Genomic DNA, 9,660 nt, shown 5'->3' with positions numbered 1-9,660 from the left:
GCGAATTCTCACCAATACACATGTAATTTACATTGTTTACATAACCATGGCATTCCGTATTCCGAACATGTTTGATGCATCACAGATTCCTCAAACATGCATTTCTGAGCTGTGAACATGCGCATGACAGATGTTTCAACCACCAAACAAGTTACTTATGCACTTTGAAATAGTTCCTTGGACTTCGTTGCTTCTCCTATCACCAGTTTCAAGAATCACACTTTGATCCCAGGAAAACCCTGTTGGAGCGAATTCTACCCTAGAGATATGTAATTTGAATAGATTCCTTCAACATGATATTCCGTGTTCCGTACATGTTACATGCATGACGGATTCGACATACATGCATTCCTGAGTTGTGAGCAAGTGGATTACTGATTTTTCATCCTCTATAAAAGGAATAATTTCATATAGACTCGTGTACACATTTTCACAAGCTTTCCCTAACACAAGTTTCGAATTCGTTCATTTTTCACAGAAGAATACTTCTGGAGTGTATTCAACCTAATAGATATATAATTTACATGAATTCCATCAACATGGCATTCCGGGTTCCGTACATGATACATGCATGACGGATTCGAGAAACATGCGTTTCTGAGTTGTGAGCATGTGGATTAGTGAACTTTCATCCACCAAAGAAGGCATATATTACACTTTGAAATATTTACTCTGACTTCATAAGTTTTTTGTATCACCAGGTTCTAAAATCGGACATTTGGCAGTGGAAAACACTCTTTAAGCGAATTCTCACCAATACACATGTAATTTACATTGTTTACATAACCATGGCATTCCGTATTCCGAACATGTTTCATGCATCACGGATTCCTCAAACATGCATTTCTGAGCTGTGAACATGCGCATGACAGATGTTTCAACCACCAAACAAGTTACTTATGCACTTTGAAATAGTTCCTTGGACTTCGTTGCTTCTCCTATCACCAGTTTCAAGAATCACACTTTGATCCCAGAAAAACCCTCTTGGAGCGAATTCTACCCTAGAGATATGTAATTTGAATAGATTCCTTCAACATGATATTCCGTGTTCCGTACATGTTACATGCATGACGGATTCGACATACATGCATTCCTGAGTTGTGAGCAAGTGGATTACTGATTTTTCATCCTCTATAAAAGGAATAATTTCATATAGACTCGTGTACACATTTTCACAAGCTTTCCCTAACACAAGTTTCGAATTCGTTCATTTTTGACAGAAGAATACTTCTGGAGTGTATTCAACCTAATAGATATATAATTAACATGAATTCCATCAACATGGCATTCCGGGTTCCGTACATGATACATGCATGATGGATTCGAGAAACATGCGTTTCTGAGTTGTGAGCATGTGGATTAGTGAACTTTCATCCACCAAAGAAGGCATATATTACACTTTGAAATATTTACTCTGACTTCATAAGTTTTTTGTATCACCAGGTTCTAAAATCGGACATTTGGCAGTAGAAAACTCTCTTTGAGCGAATTCTCACCAATACACATGTAATTTACATTGTTTACATAACCATGGCATTCCGTATTCCGGACATGTTTCATGCATCACGGATTCCTCAAACATGCATTTCTGAGCTGTGAACATGCGCATGACAGATGTTTCAACCACCAAACAAGTTACTTATGCACTTTGAAATAGTTCCTTGGACTTCGTTGCTTCTCCTATCACCAGTTTCAAGAATCACACTTTGATCCCAGGAAAACCCTCTTGGAGCGAATTCTACCCTAGAGATATGTAATTTGAATAGATTCCTTCAACATGATATTCCGTGTTCCGTACATGTTACATGCATGACGGATTCGACATACATGCATTCCTGAGTTGTGAGCAAGTGGATTACTGATTTTTCATCCTCTATAAAAGGAATAATTTCATATAGACTCGTGTACACATTTTCACAAGCTTTCCCTAACAGAAGTTTCGAATTCGTTCATTTTTCACAGAAGAATACTTCTGGAGTGTATTCAACCTAATAGATATATAATTTACATGAATTCCATCAACATGGCATTCCGGGTTGCGTTCATGATACATGCATGACGGATTCGAGAAACATGCGTTTCTGAGTTGTGAGCATGTGGATTAGTGAACTTTCATCCACCAAAGAAGGCATATATTACACTTTGAAATATTTACTCTGACTTCATAAGTTTTTTGTATCACCAGGTTCTAAATTCAGACATTTGGCAGTGGAAAACACTCTTTGAGCGAATTCTCACCAATACACATGTAATTTACATTGTTTACATAACCATGGCATTCCGTATTCCGAACATGTCTCATACATCACGGATTCCTCAAACATGCATTTCTGAGCTGTGAACATGCGCATGACAGATGTTTCAACCACCAAACAAGTTACTTATGCACTTTGAAATAGTTCCTTGGACTTCGTTGCTTCTCCTATCACCAGTTTCAAGAATCACACTTTGATCCCAGGAAAACCCTCTTGGAGCGAATTCTACCCTAGAGATATGTAATTTGAATAGATTCCTTCAATATGATATTCCGTGTTCCGTACATGTTACATGCATGACGGATTCGACATACATGCATTCCTGAGTTGTGAGCAAGTGGATTACTGATTTTTCATCCTCTATAAAAGGAATAATTTCATATAGACTCGTGTACACATTTTCACAAGCTTTCCCTAACACAAGTTTCGAATTCGTTCATTTTTCACAGAAGAAAACTTCTGGAGTGTATTCAACCTAATAGATATATAATTTACATGAATTCCATCAACATGGCATTCCGGGTTCCGTACATGATACATGCATGACGGATTCGAGAAACATGCGTTTCTGAGTTGTGAGCATGTGGATTAGTGAACTTTCATCCACCAAAGAAGGCATATATTACACTTTGAAATATTTACTCTGACTTCATAAGTTTTTTGTATCACCAGGTTCTAAAATCGGACATTTGGCAGTGGAAAACACTCTTTGAGCGAATTCTCAGCAAAACACATGTAATTTACATTGTTTACATAACCATGGCATTCCGTATTCCGAACATGTTTCATGCATCAAGGATTCCTCAAACATGCATTTCTGAGCGGTGAACATGTGCATGACAGATGTTTCAACCACCAAACAAGTTACTTATGCACTTTGAAATAGTTCCTTGGACTTCGTTGCTTCTCCTATCACCAGTTTCAAGAATCACACTTTGATCACAGGAAAACCCTCTTGGAGCGAATTCTACCCTAGAGATATGTAATTTGAATAGATTCCTTCAACATGATATTCCGTGTTCCGTACATGTTACATGCATGACGGATGCGACATACATGCATTCCTGAGTTGTGAGCAAGTGGATTACTGATTTTTCATCCTCTATAAAAGGAATAATTTCATATAGACTCGTGTACACATTTTCACAAGCTTTCCCTAACACAAGTTTCTAATTCGTTCATTTTTCACAGAAGAATACTTCTGGAGTGTATTCAACCTAATAGATATATAATTTACATGAATTCCATCAACATGGCATTCCGGGTTCCGTACATGATACATGCATGACGGATTCGAGAAACATGCGTTTCTGAGTTGTGAGCATGTGGATTAGTGAACTTTCATCCACCAAAGAAGGCATATATTACACTTTGAAATATTTACTCTGACTTCATAAGTTTTTGTATCACCAGGTTCTAAAATCGGACATTTGGCAGTGGAAAACACTCTTTGAGCGAATTCTCACCAATACACATGTAATTTACATTGTTTACATAACCATGGCATTCCGTATTCCGAACATGTTTGATGCATCACAGATTCCTCAAACATGCATTTCTGAGCTGTGAACATGCGCATGACAGATGTTTCAACCACCAAACAAGTTACTTATGCACTTTGAAATAGTTCCTTGGACTTCGTTGCTTCTCCTATCACCAGTTTCAAGAATCACACTTTGATCCCAGGAAAACCCTCTTGGAGCGAATTCTACCCTAGAGATATGTAATTTGAATAGATTCCTTCAACATGATATTCCGTGTTCCGTACATGTTACATGCATGACGGATTCGACATACATGCATTCCTGAGTTGTGAGCAAGTGGATTACTGATTTTTCATCCTCTATAAAAGGAATAATTTCATATAGACTCGTGTACACATTTTCACAAGCTTTCCCTAACACAAGTTTCTAATTCGTTCATTTTTCACAGAAGAATACTTCTGGAGTGTATTCAACCTAATAGATATATAATTTACATGAATTCCATCAACATGGCATTCCGGGTTCCGTACATGATACATGCATGACGGATTCGAGAAACATGCGTTTCTGAGTTGTGAGCATGTGGATTAGTGAACTTTCATCCACCAAAGAAGGCATATATTACACTTTGAAATATTTACTCTGACTTCATAAGTTTTTTGTATCACCAGGTTCTAAAATCGGACATTTGGCAGTGGAAAACACTCTTTGAGCGAATTCTCACCAATACACATGTAATTTACATTGTTTACATAACCATGGCATTCCGTATTCCGAACATGTTTCATGCATCACGGATTCCTCAAACATGCATTTCTGAGCTGTGAACATGCGCATGACAGATGTTTCAACCACCAAACAAGTTACTTATGCACTTTGAAATAGTTCCTTGGACTTCGTTGCTTCTCCTATCACCAGTTTCAAGAATCACACTTTGATCCCAGAAAAACCCTCTTGGAGCGAATTCTACCCTAGAGATATGTAATTTGAATAGATTCCTTCAACATGATATTCCGTGTTCCGTACATGTTACATGCATGACGGATTCGACATACATGCATTCCTGAGTTGTGAGCAAGTGGATTACTGATTTTTCATCCTCTATAAAAGGAATAATTTCATATAGACTCGTGTACACATTTTCACAAGCTTTCCCTAACACAAGTTTCGAATTCGTTCATTTTTGACAGAAGAATACTTCTGGAGTGTATTCAACCTAATAGATATATAATTAACATGAATTCCATCAACATGGCATTCCGGGTTCCGTACATGATACATGCATGATGGATTCGAGAAACATGCGTTTCTGAGTTGTGAGCATGTGGATTAGTGAACTTTCATCCACCAAAGAAGGCATATATTACACTTTGAAATATTTACTCTGACTTCATAAGTTTTTTGTATCACCAGGTTCTAAAATCGGACATTTGGCAGTAGAAAACTCTCTTTGAGCGAATTCTCACCAATACACATGTAATTTACATTGTTTACATAACCATGGCATTCCGTATTCCGGACATGTTTCATGCATCACGGATTCCTCAAACATGCATTTCTGAGCTGTGAACATGCGCATGACAGATGTTTCAACCACCAAACAAGTTACTTATGCACTTTGAAATAGTTCCTTGGACTTCGTTGCTTCTCCTATCACCAGTTTCAAGAATCACACTTTGATCCCAGGAAAACCCTCTTGGAGCGAATTCTACCCTAGAGATATGTAATTTGAATAGATTCCTTCAACATGATATTCCGTGTTCCGTACATGTTACATGCATGACGGATTCGACATACATGCATTCCTGAGTTGTGAGCAAGTGGATTACTGATTTTTCATCCTCTATAAAAGGAATAATTTCATATAGACTCGTGTACACATTTTCACAAGCTTTCCCTAACAGAAGTTTCGAATTCGTTCATTTTTCACAGAAGAATACTTCTGGAGTGTATTCAACCTAATAGATATATAATTTACATGAATTCCATCAACATGGCATTCCGGGTTGCGTTCATGATACATGCATGACGGATTCGAGAAACATGCGTTTCTGAGTTGTGAGCATGTGGATTAGTGAACTTTCATCCACCAAAGAAGGCATATATTACACTTTGAAATATTTACTCTGACTTCATAAGTTTTTTGTATCACCAGGTTCTAAATTCGGACATTTGGCAGTGGAAAACACTCTTTGAGCGAATTCTCACCAATACACATGTAATTTACATTGTTTACATAACCATGGCATTCCGTATTCCGAACATGTCTCATACATCACGGATTCCTCAAACATGCATTTCTGAGCTGTGAACATGCGCATGACAGATGTTTCAACCACCAAACAAGTTACTTATGCACTTTGAAATAGTTCCTTGGACTTCGTTGCTTCTCCTATCACCAGTTTCAAGAATCACACTTTGATCCCAGGAAAACCCTCTTGGAGCGAATTCTACCCTAGAGATATGTAATTTGAATAGATTCCTTCAACATGATATTCCGTGTTCCGTACATGTTACATGCATGACTGATTCGACATACATGCATTCCTGAGTTGTGAGCAAGTGGATTACTGATTTTTCATCCTCTATAAAAGGAATAATTTCATATAGACTCGTGTACACATTTTCACAAGCTTTCCCTAACACAAGTTTCGAATTCGTTCATTTTTGACAGAAGAATACTTCTGGAGTGTATTCAACCTAATAGATATATAATTTACATGAATTCCATCAACATGGCATTCCGGGTTCCGTACATGATACATGCATGATGGATTCGAGAAACATGCGTTTCTGAGTTGTGAGCATGTGGATTAGTGAACTTTCATCCACCAAAGAAGGCATATATTACACTTTGAAATATTTACTCTGACTTCATAAGTTTTTTGTATCACCAGGTTCTAAAATCGGACATTTGGCAGTAGAAAACTCTCTTTGAGCGAATTCTCACCAATACACATGTAATTTACATTGTTTACATAACCATGGCATTCCGTATTCCGGACATGTTTCATGCATCACGGATTCCTCAAACATGCATTTCTGAGCTGTGAACATGCGCATGACAGATGTTTCAACCACCAAACAAGTTACTTATGCACTTTGAAATAGTTCCTTGGACTTCGTTGCTTCTCCTATCACCAGTTTCAAGAATCACACTTTGATCCCAGGAAAACCCTCTTGGAGCGAATTCTACCCTAGAGATATGTAATTTGAATAGATTCCTTCAACATGATATTCCGTGTTCCGTACATGTTACATGCATGACGGATTCGACATACATGCATTCCTGAGTTGTGAGCAAGTGGATTACTGATTTTTCATCCTCTATAAAAGGAATAATTTCATATAGACTCGTGTACACATTTTCACAAGCTTTCCCTAACAGAAGTTTCGAATTCGTTCATTTGTCACAGAAGAATACTTCTGGAGTGTATTCAACCTAATAGATATATAATTTACATGAATTCCATCAACATGGCATTCCGGGTTGCGTTCATGATACATGCATGACGGATTCGAGAAACATGCGTTTCTGAGTTGTGAGCATGTGGATTAGTGAACTTTCATCCACCAAAGAAGGCATATATTACACTTTGAAATATTTACTCTGACTTCATAAGTTTTTTGTATCACCAGGTTCTAAATTCGGACATTTGGCAGTGGAAAACACTCTTTGAGCGAATTCTCACCAATACACATGTAATTTACATTGTTTACATAACCATGGCATTCCGTATTCCGAACATGTCTCATACATCACGGATTCCTCAAACATGCATTTCTGAGCTGTGAACATGCGCATGACAGATGTTTCAACCACCAAACAAGTTACTTATGCACTTTGAAATAGTTCCTTGGACTTCGTTGCTTCTCCTATCACCAGTTTCAAGAATCACACTTTGATCCCAGGAAAACCCTCTTGGAGCGAATTCTACCCTAGAGATATGTAATTTGAATAGATTCCTTCAACATGATATTCCGTGTTCCGTACATGTTACATGCATGACGGATTCGACATACATGCATTCCTGAGTTGTGAGCAAGTGGATTACTGATTTTTCATCCTCTATAAAAGGAATAATTTCATACAGACTCGTGTACACATTTTCACAAGCTTTCCCTAACACAAGTTTCGAATTCGTTCATTTTTCACAGAAGAAAACTTCTGGAGTGTATTCAACCTAATAGATATATAATTTACATGAATTCCATCAACATGGCATTCCGGGTTCCGTACATGATACATGCATGATGGATTCGAGAAACATGCGTTTCTGAGTTGTGAGCATGTGGATTAGTGAACTTTCATCCACCAAAGAAGGCATATATTACACTTTGAAATATTTACTCTGACTTCATAAGTTTTTTGTATCACCAGGTTCTAAAATCGGACATTTGGCAGTGGAAAACACTCTTTGAGCGAATTCTCAGCAATACACATGTAATTTACATTGTTTACATAACCATGGCATTCCGTATTCCGGACATGTTTCATGCATCACGGATTCCTCAAACATGCATTTCTGAGCTGTGAACATGTGCATGACAGATGTTTCAACCACCAAACAAGTTACTTATGCACTTTGAAATAGTTCCTTGGACTTCGTTGCTTCTCCTATCACCAGTTTCAAGAATCACACTTTGATCACAGGAAAACCCTCTTGGAGCGAATTCTACCCTAGAGATATGTAATTTGAATAGATTCCTTCAACATGATATTCCGTGTTCCGTACATGTTACATGCATGACTGATTCGACATACATGCATTCCTGAGTTGTGAGCAAGTGGATTACTGATTTTTCATCCTCTATAAAAGGAATAATTTCATATAGACTCGTGTACACATTTTCACAAGCTTTCCCTAACACAAGTTTCTAATTCGTTCATTTTTCACAGAAGAATACTTCTGGAGTGTATTCAACCTAATAGATATATAATTTACATGAATTCCATCAACATGGCATTCCGGGTTCCGTACATGATACATGCATGACGGATTCGAGAAACATGCGTTTCTGAGTTGTGAGCATGTGGATTAGTGAACTTTCATCCACCAAAGAAGGCATATATTACACTTTGAAATATTTACTCTGACTTCATAAGTTTTTTGTATCACCAGGTTCTAAAATCGGACATTTGGCAGTGGAAAACACTCTTTGAGCGAATTCTCACCAATACACATGTAATTTACATTGTTTACATAACCATGGCATTCCGTATTCCGAACATGTTTGATGCATCACGGATTCCTCAAACATGCATTTCTGAGCTGTGAACATGCGCATGACAGATGTTTCAACCACCAAACAAGTTACTTATGCACTTTGAAATAGTTCCTTGGACTTCGTTGCTTCTCCTATCACCAGTTTCAAGAATCACACTTTGATCCCAGGAAAACCCTCTTGGAGCGAATTCTACCCTAGAGATATGTAATTTGAATAGATTCCTTCAACATGATATTCCGTGTTCCGTACATGTTACATGCATGACGGATTCGACATACATGCATTCCTGAGTTGTGAGCAAGTGGATTACTGATTTTTCATCCTCTATAAAAGGAATAATTTCATATAGACTCGTGTACACATTTTCACAAGCTTTCCCTAACACAAGTTTCGAATTCGTTCATGTTTCACAGAAGAATACTTCTGGAGTGTATTCAACATAATAGATATATAATTTACATGAATTCCATCAACATGGCATTCCGGGTTCCGTACATGATACATGCATGATGGATTCGAGAAACATGCGTTTCTGAGTTGTGAGCATGTGGATTAGTGAACTTTCATCCACCAAAGAAGGCATATATTACACTTTGAAATATTTACTCTGACTTCATAAGTTTTTTGTATCACCAGGTTCTAAAATCGGACATTTGGCAGTAGAAAACTCTCTTTGAGCGAATTCTCACCAA

The sequence above is a fragment of the Vicugna pacos genome, unplaced genomic scaffold (genome assembly GCF_048564905.1).
Source record: "Vicugna pacos unplaced genomic scaffold, VicPac4 scaffold_20, whole genome shotgun sequence".
Classification (NCBI taxonomy): Eukaryota; Metazoa; Chordata; class Mammalia; order Artiodactyla; family Camelidae; genus Vicugna; species Vicugna pacos.
Note: the sequence above shows the minus strand (reverse complement) of the source record.